At 37.9% G+C, this 17095-nt stretch overlaps 1 protein-coding gene across 3 annotated transcripts in view; it reads left to right on the forward strand.

The window, feature by feature from the left end:
* The window catches only part of DLG2 (discs large MAGUK scaffold protein 2), a 725256-nt gene that overhangs the window by 284046 nt on the left and 424115 nt on the right, over positions 1-17095 (forward strand). The window lies entirely within an intron of this gene.

The following is a 17095-nucleotide window of genomic DNA, read 5'->3' on the forward strand; positions in this document are numbered from 1 at the left end:
GCCAATAAGTATGGATTCCAGATTTGACTTTAGAATGTTTAGTCTTACCACAATTTTGTAAACAAATTGTTCTAAACCTAAGATTGGACATAATTTTGCATTAATATTCTAAAGTATGTGTATGGTAAATAATAAAACTCCATTTTTACATAGTAACCAAAGTCAGAGAGAGAAGAGAGTCAGTTTAAACTGAGAGATCTCAATTATGACGTTCCTAGACATAATGGGATACTTATATAGTTATGTTTTCAGATAGAACATTTTTATAAGTCTTCATAATTCTTTTAAGATTTGAGAAAATATAAATCTTATAATGATTCAAAGTGAAAATGAATATATCAAGAGCATCTCAGAATATTATCTCTATTTTTTTGTATTTTCAAAGAATAAGTTTCGAAGTCAATTACTGACCTCCCTAGAGAGTTAAATAGCAAGTTTTAAATTATATCTAACATTTCTAGAAATAAATGAAAAGACATATTTTTGGCTCTGTAATCACATGGGGCATTTTAACTAATTTGCATCAATTAAATCCTAATAATATTTTAGAATGCTTTATAAATATTCATTATATCCTCCTGTATTTTTTACCAAATCATAAAAAACTATTTTTTGATACAGTAAACTATACAATTTTGAACCTAAGAGATCAAAGTCTCCATAGCTATAGGGAAGTGAGAAGACACACACACCTACAACCACTTTCTAGTAATTATGCATCTATAGTCAGCTAGATAAAGGCAACTAACATTTTTTGAGCACTTCCCTTGTGCCAGGCATTTTGTTAAACACTTCTTGTGAGTTGTTTCTTTTAAACTTGACAATCACGTTATGAGGTAAGTGCTATCATTATCAGTGTTTTAAAAATAAGAAAATTGAGGCTTGAGAAGTTACCTGACATGCTCAAGATCACCCCTAATAAATGGCAGGGCTGGGATTCAAACCCAGGGGACCATTAGCACCTGCATTGGCACAGGCATGATGGCAGAGATGTCTTCGCTTGCTGGAAAAATCCTCCACCCATTTCTCTTTTTCTCTCCTTCCCCTTTTTTTATGCTGCCTTCTCATCTCCCTTCTTCTGGCTCAGTGTCAATAAATCTTTTTTTTAACCTGTGCTCTTTTCTGATAAACATAAAAGTTACATTTCTTGCATTTCAGTGGGGGTGTTGATGCTTTCTTCCATAAAACTCACCAAAGCCAAAAAGCAGACAATAGTCTACCTTTTGTGTGGACCCACCAGATATGATTCTTTTTAGTTTATTTCCTATAATCTGTATTCTGAAGAACATAGTGGTTTTTTTATTTTTCCCCAAATTAAAAAATTACAGTATAATTTTGAATATCTCTTTTTCAAATTACACACCCTCAGCAATCCTGATATACATCACTCCCCAATCCCCCTCACATCACGCCTTTGGAAATTTTATTTTCTACTTTTTCAAATTGTCTCCTTATTTCCCCCTTTTTCTTACCTCTTTTCATACTTTATTCTTCACTTGTAGAAAAAATGTCAGACACACACACATTTTAGTTGATTGTCACCAGTACACTGATGCTGAAATTCCTAATTTTACCCCACTCTGCTACCCTTTCAATCCTCTCCAACTCAGTAAATGGCATATACATTTACCCAACTGTCCAAGCCAAAAATCTGAGAATATTTAACATCTTGTTCTCCCTCACACCCATCATTCAGTCTATCTTCAAGTCCTATTGATTCTATCTCCAAAATGTACCTCAAAGCTATTTTTTCCACTTCTCTTTCCACTTGAATCCAAGCCTGCGTCATCTCCCAGCTGCAATAACCTCCACTGCAATAACAGGGCTCACTGCTTCCATTATTGTCCTCCTGGCTTATTCTCAGTGCAGTCAAAATGATCTGTAAAAATACAGATCAGATTTTTTTCCTCCCCTTTTGCATTAGTATAAAATGCAAAGTCATTAACATAGCATCCAAGCTATGCATGATCTCACCCCTGCCTGCCTCTTAAACATTTTCCCTTTGCGGACCACGTTATTTACATTCACAAAATGCACCAAACCTCTGCCTGTCTAGAGCGAGCGCTTCACACATGCTCTTTCCTCAAACTGAAAAATCTCTTCTTATACTTTTCCTGGTTAACTTCTGGTCATCTTAGATCTAAGCTTAAATTTCACTTCCTTGGAGAAGCTCCCTGAAAGAGAAAAGTTGGTTTCCTATTGTATTCTCTCTATTGTTTCCATAAGACAAAAACAACTTCTTATTATACATTTATTTATGTGATGTTTAAACTAAATGCCCGACTCGCATTCTATGCTGTAAGTTCAATGAGTGGGATCGTGTCTAATGTGTGCACTGCTATATCCTTAACACTTGGCATAGTGCCTGGCACAGCAGGGGCTCAGAATTATTGAGTGACTAAATTAACATGAAAACAAAATCATCAGGCAGACGAGCAGACAGATACCTATGCCAGGAACAGGTTATGGCTCAAGCTGTGCCTTACTCAGTTCTTAGTAGGCACATTAAACAACTCCATGAGTGAATGAATCCAAGCATGGACACAAATAACAATATACACAAGAGCTCACTTGGTGTATTACACTCTCACCTTAAATTGTCTTGACGCTCAGTGTCCACATTATAGGTTCGTAAGGTAACTAACTGTCAGTTCTTCATGAAGATTGAGGAATTCCTTTCAGAGACTATTTACTTCCTCTCCAATGGGAAGATATCTCTGAAGCAGATGTTTTTTGAAATGTGGCCAACATTTTTTTTAATTTCAAGGATTCTAGTTCCACTTATGATACCATCACTTGCTTTTTCCACTGTCACCTTAAATAACTTATAGAATCTCAGAGGTGGATGAGAACTTAGATAAACAAGCCCTTACCCAACTCCTGTAGTGATGAGGAACCCAGTCCCCTCATGGGTCCATGTCTTATTTCTACTCTTGGTAAAGTAAAAAGTATTTGGGAATAGGCTGCCCTGAAAAGGATATTATAAGAATGCAACTATTAATTCATTCAACCAAGATTTATCAAGCTCTGACAAAGTGCAAGATATTGCATTAGGGCAATTTTTACAAAGATGTAAACAGAAAAAGCCAACCAAAAAATGTTTTAAAAATGCCTAACCTTTAAGTTGCAATTTATGGCATTTGAGAATTTCCTAAGCTAATTTCAGAAACATGCACATATTAATATAGCAAGTACTGTCTCAGATTAGGATATGAGCTACCTCTGTGGAAGTTAGCATGTGAAACCACTCTTGTACCAGCTCAGTCCCTAATCAGCATTCAGAAGAATGGAAACAAGTCAACAGAAGCTGGGAGAGTCAACCATCTGTATTCTCTGCATTTCAATGGGAATACTCAGTTCTTATCTTTTCTCATTGATAGCAGAGATCCAGGGATGAATTGATTGTATACACAATTTACTTCTCTAACATCAACTAAAAGAAAACAAAGAAATTATACATTTTCCTTAGGAAAGCAGTCAAATTACTTGGCAAAGTGTCAGCTCCTAAGGCTGCAGATTATATTTGGAGTAATTTCATTTTCAGACCTTGCGAAAACAAGTAATGGGCAGCAAATGAAATTGTTGTTGAGCTACTGCTTATCATGTACATCTTTTTTGTTTATTTTTTAGAGTGGGTTTAGATGTTCTAATTGGCTTTCTATTTGGGGAGAATGGTAAATTACCAAGCTTTTGATATTCCTAGGGAAAGGAAAATATTAATACTATTCTGGTCTGTTTTTCAACATGTATGGCATATTTTCATTCATCCTTTTATATAGCTGGTACTTATTTTGTAGTTAATAATCAGAGGTGAGATAAACCAGGTGAAGGCTAATTAAAATATGTTGGCAGATTTTGAATCAGAAATGGACTCTGAGTCATAATATAATCATAAAATAGCTTCACTCATTGAAGAATATATATATATTCATGAGACTTCTACTAGATATCAGGCATTATCATGGATCCTAGGGATTCAGAGGTGAATAAGGCATGGTCCTTCCCTTTCAACAGTTGTTATTGATGTATATCTGCCAAAGGCTCTCAGTTTCCCAGTGTACCTAATCTCTGGGTAACTAAAATCAGAGTAGTATAAGAGGTTGTGATAGAAGCAAGCACAATCTTAGACATCCGTTCTGCAGAGGTGTGGACATACACACAGGAATGTCCCCCACTCGCATCTCGTTTAATTAATTCCTAATCACTAATAAAAAGGGTTATTTATGGGAAATTTACCCTTATATTCTCATAGGCCCATCTGCTAGTATATCTTCAAAGCTCCGAATTCAGGTACCATTCATTCCCATTGTAGAAATAAAGTTGGCAGCCTCAAGTCATTCCCAGTTTGGGGACATAGAGTAAAAGCTTCATCCCACAGACCTCAGCCACTTGTGCTGGCCTATCTGTGGCGAGCTTTGAACCCTTGAGAAGTAATAGGAAATGTATCTGGGCCTTTAATGTTTTAACTGCTTCTAGTCTGTATATCCAAAATCAAATATAATTTCTAGATATAATAATGCTGTAATTTAATGTTTTAACTGCTTCTATTCTGTATATCCAAAATCAAATATAATTTCTAGATATAATAATGCTGTAATAGAAGTACATGAGTCTCTAAAGGTAAGCAGGGAAGAAATCACATAATTCTGCCTCTGTTGTTCTTAAAGTTTTCAGAAAGGCACTGAGCTCATCAGTCAGACTAGGGGAGAAATTTGTTCCAAGTGACAGGAATAGCACAGAGTCAAGCCTGTGTGTAAAGCCTGGCGTGTAAGCCCGGCGCACTGTGGGGCTCCCAGCAGTTTTCTGTGGCCAGAGGTTATTGAGTGGGTGACAAAGTTGGAGACATGAGCAGCTGCAGATCATAGAGGCCTTACTTGCCAAGCTGAGGATTTGGGACTTTATCCCGTAAGTACTGAGAAGTTGTTGGAGAGTTTTAATGCTGAGCAAAAGCAAAATTCAATTTGTGCATTTAAGATCACTTGGTCAGCTGTGCAGAGAGAGTTTAACGGCAGGGAGACTAGTTAGCACCTCCACCAGAGTGGAAGTCGGGAAGAACTGAAGTGAAGCTGTAGAAACAGAGTTATAAGTGGGTCCGGGGTTGTTTATCAAATAGAATGGGTGGTATTTAGTGATTGACTTTTTCAAAGGGAAGCATCTTCTAGCTTGGGGTATTTGCTAGACAATAATTGAATGACCTCTCAGAGACAGAGAGTAGTCTTATCCACGATAAATGTAGTGACTGTAAACATAAACCCCTGCAGAAAGAAACTCAATAGAAGGAATGGAGGCAAAGTATATTAGGAGGTCTCTTGTTTGAGATAGTGGCAATCTAATGTCAAGAGCAAGCCAGGGATTGTCTAGATTTGTCCGGACTGTATAGATTTGAGGCCTTCCTTCAGCCATATGAATCACATGCATTTAGCTAAGCACTTCATCTTCCTTAGAGCCTCAATTCACCCATCAGAAAAGGAGGAGAAAATAATCACATCTGTGCTGTTTTCCTCATAGGATTGTTGGGAGCATCAAAGGATGTAAACCAAATGAATTTTCATCTATTTACTAGTTACATTAGTTATTATTAATTATTTCCGTATGCTTATTTTTATTTTGAAGCCTTGAGCTCATGTACATTTATTTTAATGTCACAAATCAGGTAAAAAATATTTATCAGCACAAAAGTAAATCCCCTGAGACTATAAGAAAGCTGTTGATGCTAATTTCTTCCATCATTTTTAGCAGCAATCCTTGTCACCATAGGCAAAGTCATATATTTCCTTGTTATTAATGCATTTATAGGCTCCCTGTAAGAGGTGGCAAGTGCCTAAAGCCACATGTGACTTCATACTTCTCTAAGACAATCTTCTTTCTTATTTATTCATGGAGCAGTATTTCTGTCCTAAATGTAACTTTTTAGGAATGCAGACAAAATAACAACTACTCTATGGAGCACTGACAAGTAGCAGGCATTTTATGTGGTTTCTCATAACCCCAACGCCTTTGAAAGTGTGTGCTTTGATCTAGCAGGTGGAGAGGCCAGGACTGTGACCAGGGCATTTCCACACTCACTCAGGCTCTCATGAGCCTTAGCCCCTGCCTCTCCCACACACCACAGCTCCTCACTCGGCACCCCACTTCTCACATGCTCTTTTCCAGAAATCTGTGCACCTGAAAGAGAATTTGAGCTCTGCTCCCAAGATTTCACCTGGGAAATAGCACCACGAAGAAGAGAAAGATGCTTAACAAATCGTTGACCTTCTTAAGCCTTTAAAAGGTTGATATAGTCTTCAAGAATTCTTAATTTTACTGTTAATTAAAACGAGGGGAGGAAAGCCTCTAGGCACTGCTCATAAGCCACAGCCCCTTCCCAAACTTATGCAGCAGTTTCTTCTTCAAAGGCCTTCACTGCCTTTTTGAAGTAAGCGATAACTAAGCTCCATTTAAATTAAGGAAAATGAGAGATTAATTGTTTCCCACAAAGTCAGAGGCTGCTCTTGCCATATTCCATTCCATGGCTCTTCTCCCTTCACTATGATACATGCAAGCGTTCACCCTGAGAGAAAGACCTCCAGGTTTGGCATGAATGCATTCTGTATGTAGATACCTTTTTTAAAAACATGCTATTTACTGTTGCCCTTCTTTTTTTCATATTAGGGAGAAATGTTCTTACATTAAGAACTCAAGATTTTTTGAAAGCACTTTTAAAATTACATTATATGGTGTAAAGAAGGAAGAAAAACAGGGAATTCAGTCTGTTCCAAAAGCCCTTATTTACTCTTCACAACTCTGGTAGGTAGTTTGAGCAAGGGAGGCTCAGAAAAACTAAGAAATGAACCCAGATTGATCTTATTCCAAAATTCCTGTTCTGTGATATTCAAATAAAACTCTGTGATGAAACAATATAGATTTAATTGATTTGTTTTTTTATTTTTAAAAAGCGCCAGATTACTTATATCTATCTGAGATGTTAATATTTTCCCTTGACTTTTGTATATCTTTGTTCTGTTTTGGGAACAATTTTTATATTTAATTTAGTAACCATTATGTTATTGGATAACCATAAGAAACTGAAGAATAAGCATAATTTCAAAAGCAATCCTCTATCGAGGCAAAGTAGCTATGAGAAAATGCTAGGCAAAACACTATAGTAACAAATTATAGGAACTCAGAAAGAATCAACATAGTACATTAGACCATAACACCCACAACATAGATACTAATTAAAACCACTAACATGCACTGAGTACTTTTATGTGCTTAGCACTGTTTGTATGTGCTAACTCATTTTATCTTCACAATACCTATGGGATAGGTATGATTATTCCAAATTTCATAGAAAATACATGGAATATTTTTTTGTTTTTTTTAATATGCATTATTGATTATGCTGTTACAGTTGTCACATGGTATATATTTTAACTAACAAATGAAACAGTGAGGTGAGCTAGTTGAAATTGAGTACATTAGGACTTATACTTGAATACTGATTTTATGAGAACAAGATATATGTCATTTACTGTTCTAGTCCCTGTGCAAAAATGTGGTTCCTGGCATGTAGTACTAATAGTAAAAGTGATGATGATGATAATGATGATGATGATGATGATGATGATGATGATGGAGGAGGAGGAGAAAACAATCACTATCATTTAAATAATCTTATTACTTGCAAGACTGCACTTTATACAAAGTAGCTCATTAATCTCCAAAGCAATCCATGAAGATGTTTGTTTTTATTATTATCCTCATTTTGCAAATGAAGAAACTGAGGTCTGGAGAGGTTGGTCACACAGATAGGATTTGAATCTAAGTAGGCTGGCGCCAAAATCTGTGCTTTTAAAATGTGCTTTATAAATGTTTAATAAATATTATTCTTGCTACATATAACACACCTCAAGTATTAAATTCTACTTGAGAAAAAAAGTACACCTTGTTTAACTATAGTCAAATTTCAATAGGAAGATAGATAGATAGACAGACAAATGGATAATGAATATGTGCTTAAGAACCTAGACTCTAGAATCAGTGTTAGGGTTAGAATCCTGCCTTCCCAACTTCCTAGTTGCATAAACTTGTGCAAATAACAACTAGTCTGAGCTTCTGTATCTTCATCCATATAATAGCGGTCATTGTAGTGTTCATCTCATGGGGTTGTTCTAAGGATTTAATGAGGGTATATATAAAGTGCTAAGAGCAATGCCTGATAAGTATGAAGTGCCCCATCAATTTTAGCTATCTTTATATGTGTGTATTAAATGACATATTGTGACCCCCTAAATAGAGACCTCAGGCTGAGGTGGGAAAAACTATTCATCAAAAGTTATAAAAGGTTGTTTAATTCACAGCCTGATTGCTAGTGAACCCAATGAATTGTAAAAGAAGATGAATCTTAGGGCTGGCAGTATGGGAGGAAGCACTGTGCAAGGCTACTTATATTTATATAGAGATCTAGGTATTTTAAAACATAGAAGCTTGTTTTAATTCAGGGATCAAAATTTACTTCTTAGAGCAGAGAAAATAAATCTTCTATTTCAACACTTTAATTCAGTTCAATAGACCTTAAGCTCATATAAAGTTGAAAGGGTCCCATGAACAGGGTTTATAAAGTCAGCAGGGATGTGTGTTCCAAATTGAATACTAAACATAAGATTATTCTGGGGAAAATAAATACATTGGAGGATAAAGATGAATTTTAAGGTTTTCTTCAAAAGCAGAGGGAGGGTATACTGGGCCTATCTAACCCAGCCAGAGCCTTTGTCTAATTTTTTAAAAAAGACTCCCTTTCTGAACAGTTTGCCATGTCCCAGGACCCAAATGTGATAAGGCAAACAGTTCAGACTGGGTTTCAGCCCGAGCTCATGCCCTCAGGCAAGTGTTCTCATGAACAGCCTGCCCAACAAAAAAGATTGGCCCAGACTAAGAATGGGGACGGAGGTAAGAAATGAGAACCATATTTCTCATTGTTATTTTTTCATCTCTCTCAAATTCATTCTGATGTTCTGCTTTCTTTCTTATGCCTCCAGCATAATTACAAGGACATCATTCTGTCAAATGTACAGGTTTAAAATTAACTGAGAGTTAATGCAAGTTCTGAGATGGAAGACTTTCTAGAAACAATTTAATCCAATCTTTATATGTTACAGATGAGAAAACTGTCGCTTAGATCACAAATATGTATTAAATGCCTATTATATGGTTGATACTTCTCAGGATATACAATCCAGAAATAATCAAACCCTATTCTCAGGAGATTTAGGGACCACTCAACTCAGAGGGGATTTTGTGCATGGGTGTGTATGAGTGTGTAAGTGTCAGCTATTGGTAATGTAAAAAAAGTTTAGAAATTTATTATAGATAATTTTCAAATATATGTGAACTTGACTTAGCTTTCAGCCTTATTTATTTCAGATCCATCCTGATTTCTCCTAGGTCCTACATGTATAGGTTTGTTTTCACTGGTTTCTAGGCATTCAGACCTTTTCCATGTGAAATCTAAAGGTCAAGTGACAGCCCAGATTTCCTTCTAGCTCTCCCCACTCTCACATGATAAGTTCCTACTGTCTTACTGTCACTGGAATCTGTGTTCCTTCTAGGTAGGCCTTAGCTTCACATTGCACATGAGAAAAGGGGCTATGAGTTTTAAAAAAAAGGGGGGGGGGGCGGCAGTCTCTAACCACATTTCCACCAGTACAGTTGCTGAAATTCTGAGACATCTTTCCTTCTTTGCAGGGGCTTTCAGTGACCCATGCATCATTCTGGACACCATTTCCATTTCTTACCATGCAGTCTTTCCCATTGCTTCCCCATAGGAATGTCCTCCCTTATAACACATTACTTACTCTCACTTTTGTCACTTTCCCAGCCCCTTAGAATATTATTTAATAGGTACATCTCCTCATTTTCCACTGTCGTCCATACTGCTGCTCCATGTTTAGACCAGGCTCCTGGGAGCTGGGCAATGTCTAGGAAGGGCAAGATGAGAAGCCCTTTCATCTCTACCCTAGACTGCTACTTGTTAATTGGAGGTCTCATGCTACAACACAGAGACCCTTTTAACAGGTACCCTCCCCTGTGTGATGTGTGGTCAGCCAGGGTCTTTTCCACCAGGCAAGGACTTTTGCCTTCCTTGTTTCCCTCTTATCTTCCATAAAAGCTCTGTTCCTGTCTCTGCCAGATTCCCTGCCCTGATTTGCATATCGGAGACTTTTCCTCTGAGGTCCTTGTGACCCACAAAATCAGCCTCTAATTTAGACTCTTTCTCTAGCAGAGAAACAGAAAGACAGACAGACTTACCTTCATTGAGCAGCATTAATATTTAGTTTCAGGAGTAAAACCTTTCTCAGAAGATTATCTACTTTTTTAAAACCCCAAAGTTAAAAAATTACAATAGGAGGGATGGGAATAGTGACTGTGGGAATCATAGCAGAGGTTGGTGACTGCCTTGGCCAGAGGTGCTTCAGGCAGCTGCTGGCATCCAATTGGTCAAGGGTTCCTATAAATCTCTGGTCAAAAACCTTCTATAAATCACAGCTCCACAATACTAGATGTCTTTCCTCAGTCCTCATCTAAGCATATAGTACTGGCTTCTTCCCTCTAAAAAAACCACTTAATGAATCCTGTGCCTTTGCTATATTTCTCAATGAGACCTCTTCCAAATATATCTTCATACCCTTTCTGTCTTCTTGCTAGGTCTAAAGTCAGCTACTAAAGCAAATGAACTTTAATTCTTCATGCACTTCCATCCCATAATGCCCAGAAGAATAATGAACCTCAAGAACAAAGTCAGTTTGAAACTTTTTTTCTACTAATAGCTCTGTGCAACATGAAAACAGAGTATCTCTCTGTCACCCCTTTTTTAAATGTATTTTATTGATTATCCTGTTACAGTTGTCCCAATTTTGCCCCTTTGCCCCCTCCCCCTGGTACTCCCATTCCCTCCAGCAATGCCTTCTTAGTTCACATCTGTGGGTCATTCACATAAGTTCTTTCACTACTCTATTTCCTATACTGTCTTTAACATCACCCAATTTTGTACCTACCAGTTTATACTTCTTAATCCCTATACCTTTTCCCCCAGCTGATAACCCTCTAAATTATCTCTGTATCTATGATCTGTTTCTGTTCTACTTGTGTGCTTAGTCTGTTTTTTAGATTCAATAGTTGATAGTTGTGAGTTTGTTGTCATTTTAGTGTTCATAGTTTTGATCTTCTTCATTTTCTTAAATAAATCCCTTTAACATTTCATATAATAATGGCTTGGTAATGATGAACTCCTTTAGCTTTGTCTTGTCTGGGAAGCACTTTATCTACCCTTTCATTCTAAATGGTAGTTTTGCTGGATAGAGCAATCTAGGTCATAGGTTCTTGCTTTTCATCACTTTGAATACTTCTTGCCAGTCCCTTCTAGTCTGCAAAGTTTATTTTGAGAAATCAGCTGAAAGTCTTATAGGAACCCCTTTGTAGGTAAATCTCTGTTCTTCTCTTGCTGCTTTTAAGATTCTCTCTTTATCTTGAACCTTTGGCATTTTGATTACGATATGTCTTGGTGTGGTTCTCTTTGTGTTCATCTTGTTTGGGACTTTGTGCTTCCTGGATTTGTATGTCTATTTTCTTCACCAAATTAGGGAAGTTTTCTTTCATTCTTTTTTCAAATAATTTTTCAATTTCTTGCTCTTTCTCTTCTCCCTCTGGCACATCTATGATTCAAATATTAATACATTTGAAGATGTTCTAGAGGCTCCTTCGCCTACCCTCATTTTTTTTTTTTGATTCTGTTTTCTTCTTGCTCTTCTGATTGAATATTTTTTCCTTTTGTTCCACATAATTGATTTGATTCTCAACTTCATCCACTCCACTGTTGGTTCCCTGTAAATTTTCCTTTATTTCATTTAGAATAAACTTCATTTCTGCCTGGGTCTTTTTTATGCTGTTGAAGTACCCAATGAGTTCTCTAAGCATCCTGATACCCAGTGTTTTGAACTCTGCATCTGATAGATTTATTATCATTGATTCATTTAGTTCTTTTTCTGGAGCTTTTTTCTGTTATTTTATCTGGCCCACATTTCTTTGTCTCCTCATTTTGGCAGCCTCCCGCTGTTTGTTTCTGTGTATTATGTAGAGCTTCTTTGACTCCCTGTCTTAGTAATGTGGCCTATTGTAGAAAAGCATACTGGTAAGTTGGATGGGGAAGAGCCTTAGGTAATTGCCAGGGCAGGGTAACCCGTGTTGCTGCTCTGTGGCTCTGTTGGGGGTATGGCTTAGAGAGGAGACAATGCCACTGCCTGTCCTCTGGAGTTTTGTCTTGGAGGAAGCTCTCTCTCAGCACTCAGTTTCTCCCCATATACCACTGGTAACCTTCCAGCTGTTGCTCTAGTGCTGAAGCCCAGAGGGAGTGAGTCTGCCTAAGTCCTAATTGCATTGTATGCCCTTTAAGAGAAGACTCCTAAGAATCCCACAGTTTCTTCTGCCACCCCACCCCTCACTGATCTTTACAGCCAGATGTTATGGGATCTTATCTTCCTGGTACTGGAACCCTCCCCCTGGCTGGTTTGGCTCAGTGGATTGAGCGTCGGCCCGCGAGCTAAGTGTCGCTGGTTCGATCTTCCAGTCAGGGCACATCAGAGAAGGAAAACTCTGATTCCAAAAAGACCTCCGCTGCCTTGCGGCATACCTCTTCAGGGGAAAGGCTAAGGGAGTAAACCCCGACAGAAAATCCGGAGCCGGAGTCCCTAAGGCGGTTTGACGTTGTAGTCAACACCGGCAACTCCTGTGGCGCACCTGAAGCCAAGCTGTATTGACTCCGTCTTTCCCTTGGATCCTTCAGCTGTGAAGAGGGGGGGGGGGTCTGCTGCATGGGCAACAGCAGACCCTCCATATCACCCTGCCCAGGCTCTGTAGCTTCAGCTTCACTGGAGAGGACACTCCAGCGTCATCGCAAGATGTCAATTCAACACGGGAGGAGACAGATACCGTGTCACTCCCGAGTCGGACTGCACAACCATTCTCGGTGGTGCAGATAGACTCTTAAGAAGCTACACCATCGTCTCTCGAGACGGACAGCTGCCGACGACTGGAACCCTGGGCTGGGTGGTCTGTTGTGGAGCTGGAATCCCTCACTCCCCAGGTATTCCTCCCAATTTTTATCTACCACATGTGAGTGTGGGACCACCCATTCTGCATATCCATGTCCTCATGCCTCTCTGCACCTCTCCACACCTCTCTGCACTTTTTGGGTGTCTCTGATTTCTACCCCTCCTACCTGACTGGATGAATGTGGCTTCTTTAATTCCTTGGTTGGAAGACTTGCATACAGCTCGATTTTCTGATGATTCTGAGTGATATTTGTTTGGTAGTCTAGCTGTAATTTTTGCTGTGGTTGCATGAGAAGGCAAGCCATGTTTACCTACACCTCCATCTTGTCTGGAAGTCACCTCTTTTTTAATAGATTTTATTTTTCAAAGCACCTTTAGTTTCATAGCAAGACTGAGTGGAAGGTATAAAGATTTCCCACACCCCTTGTCCCCCTACTATCAGCATCTCACCCTGAGAGGTACCTTTGTGACAACAGATGAACCTACACTGACACATCATCATCACGCAAAGGTCATAGTGTACACTAGGGTTCACTCTTGGTTGTGTATATTTTGTGGATTTGGGCAAATCTATGAGATAAATTCACCATTATAGTAACATACAGAACAGTTTCACTGCCCTAAAAATCCTCCGTGCTCCTCCTATTTGTCCCTTCTTCTCTATCACTTCTTTATGGCTAGGACCATGCTGTATTCTGTCCATGTGACACATGAGCATGTCCAAGAATAGTAGACATTCTGTGGAATGACAAGTTGTAGGTGTTCACCTAAAAAGTGACTCAGAGCAAGAGTTCACATTTAGTGGAAGTCCTTCTCTAGGCTAAAGGCAACGCATGGACAAGTTAGTAATTGGAGAGGACACCTCTCTGAGTCATAATTCACCCTTATTCTCTTTGGGAGAGGTGATCGGTACAGTTTTCCCTGGGATTTCTGAGTGAGGCCACAGAAACAGATTTTCTTCATCCTAAATGCTCTGGTAAAGACACATCATATGTGGATTCCTCAAGCATGTCTTGGAGGGGTTGGGTTATTCTAATGTGTACTGCTAGACTTTCAAATGTGGAATCAAGGTCCATAGCAAGCAAACTCCTCAGCAACTCTGACTCTATGAAGAGTAATACAACAAAAATCAATTCAACAAATGTAAGATTGAAAAGAAACAGGTTAGGACATTAAAAGGACTTGAGTTACAGCACCAGTCCCTCTGAAAGTTTGCTCAGCATGCTAAGTAAATACCATTGCTTGGTAGATGAGGGCAGTTGCCATTCCCTTTCTCTAATGTTCTTGCCACCAACTATAAGGAAAAAATAGAGGGAAAGAAGCATGTGTTGCAAATAAGTCCAAAGCTAAAAGTATGTCTTCAGGGACTTAAGCACATTATATCATAGAATGCTTGATCATAACGAGTTAGAGAAGATTATATCCAAACAATTTTTTTTTAATTAAGAAAGTAAGTTTAGCAAAATTAAGAGACTCACTCAAGATCACACAGTCACACAAGTAGTTAGTGGCAGATACAGGACTTGGGTCAGAGACGGCAGATGCCAGTGCTCTTTTTACTATGCCAGTTTATAACTTCAGCTAAACACAGTCTTCCAGAATATTTTATGCTAAGAAAGGTTATATATCATAGACCAAGCCTGGAAGTAAACAGAACTATTACCTCGGGATAACAGTGTTTATTTAACTCAGGGGAAGAAGATTGGAATGGGGAAAGAAATTATCTTTTCCTTTATACAATTTTAAATTGCTTTAATTGTTAGTAAAAATTAATTTAAGAATTCCTCATTTAGACTCAGTCATTCCATTTCAGGCATAAACTCAAGAGAAATAACATAGGTTTATATAAAACTTGTATACAAATTTTCATGACATTTTTCATGATAGCCAAAAGATGAAAACAATCCAAATACCCATTAACTGATGAATGGATAAATAATATATGATATATCCATACAAAATAATATTATTCAACCAGAAAAAGGAATGAAGCACTGATACATGCTACAGTATGTATGGATCTTTAAAACATGCTAAGTGAAAAAAAGCTAGTCATAAAAGGCCACATATTTCTATGATTTCATGTATATCATGTGTCCACAACAGGCAAATCTATAGAATCAGAAAGTAGATTAGTGATTCACCTAGGGCTGGATAGGGAGGTGGCAGAAATTAAGAATGACTGTAGATATGGGATTCCTTCTGGGGGTTATGAAAATGTTTTAAAATTAGATTGTAATGATGGTTGCACAAGTTCGTTAATGTACTGAAACTCACTAAACAATGCACTTTAAAAATATAGGTGAATTCATGGTATGTGAATTATATCTCAATAATGCTATTAAAGATTCCCATTTAAAGGTTAAATGACTCATATAGCAACAATGAAACTATGATTATGTTCTTATTACATTAAATATTCAAATAAAAATAATAGAAACCCCACTTAAAAGGTTTAAATAATTTTTCTACCCTATGACAGACTATTTAAATAGTAAATTAGAGGAATTATAGCTCTTCAGACGTTTTACATTTCAAATAGGGCTATAGCTCTCATTTACTGAGCGCTAATTTTTGTTAGGTGTTCTATAAACATAGTCACTAATCCTCATAATAAATCTAAAAGCAGGTATTTTTATCCCTACTCTAACTGAGGAAACTAAGAGCTGGCAGAGCTAAAATTTGAACCTAGCTTCACTTGTTTTTACTATACTACAACCATCATTCTGTTATATAAAAATAATCTTGAAAACTCACCTTGACAGCTAGAAGAATTGTGTGCACTCTCTCCCTTCCTCTTGTCCCATTCACTCTTCAGAGCGCCGCAGGCTAAGTTCTACCCCCACCTCTCCACTGAAATCGTTTTCAACTGGGGTCACCAAGAGTCTTTATTTCAAAATTCAGTGGAGACTTCTTAGTCCTTACCAAATTTTATCTTTCTCTGCACTTGACTCTGTTGCTTACTCCTTTCCAAAACCTCTTTTTTTTTTTTAAACTACAATCCCACTTCCAGGCTCATGACTCTCCTTTGCACCCCCACTTTCTTTCTCTTCTCCATCTCGATAGACATTTCCTCTTCTCAGTCCTTATTTGTCCATTTCACTCAGTGATGTCTTCTCTTTTACTCTGCACGCTCTTCCTAGTAGAATACATCTACATTCACAGATTTGGTTCCCAGCTATGTGCTATGTCTCCAATCTCTATATCTGCATCAGATGTTTCCTTCATTCCAGACTCATACACCTAGATACCTACTGCACATCTATCCTCTAATGCCCTAAAATACATCAAAAGGCACACTTTCATCTTTATCTTTCGGATGGTTGTCTCCAGTTATATCTACTGTCTGAATGACCAGAGTATTTAAGAGCATGTGCTTAGTTAGGTTCAGATTCTTGCTCCATTCCTCAGTCACTGTGTGATCCCTGTGCCTTTGTTTCCTTATTCATAACATTGAAATAATAAAAGCACCTATCTCACAGTCATGTTGAGGATTAACAAGTTTAAACATGAGAATGCCTGCCACATAGTAAACTTAGTACTTCTTTGGTAATAGCACTAAGACATCTTTCTAGCTTCCTCCTACTGATTTTCCTTAAGTTGATCTTTTAAGTGTCCTATCCATATATCTTTAATATCTTTTAAATAATTTCTCTGCAGTCTTTCTATATTACCTACCTTCTAGGTCCAGCTAGAATTATTGCTTATCTGAAGTACTTACTAACTAGTCTCCACCATAAGTTCTATGTCCTCAATCCATTCTCCACACTGTGGCCCATGTGAAGTCTTCTAAAATACACATCTGAGTTTGTCCCTGCCCCGACTAATCTGACTACTCCTCTGCTTCCTACATCATATTATTTTCATTTAAATCAGTTCTCCTTTCAGTTCCCAGTGGAAAAAAAACTGTCCCCCTTACCTTCAGTTTCTTTCACATGCTTCCCCCATTTTTAAACTCCTTCTCCCTAAATAATCACACACAGCATTCGCCTGGCCATCTCAAAACC

The sequence above is a fragment of the Furipterus horrens genome, unplaced genomic scaffold (assembly GCF_987537825.1).
Source record: "Furipterus horrens unplaced genomic scaffold, mFurHor1.1.pri manual_scaffold_2, whole genome shotgun sequence".
Taxonomy (NCBI): Eukaryota; Metazoa; Chordata; class Mammalia; order Chiroptera; family Furipteridae; genus Furipterus; species Furipterus horrens.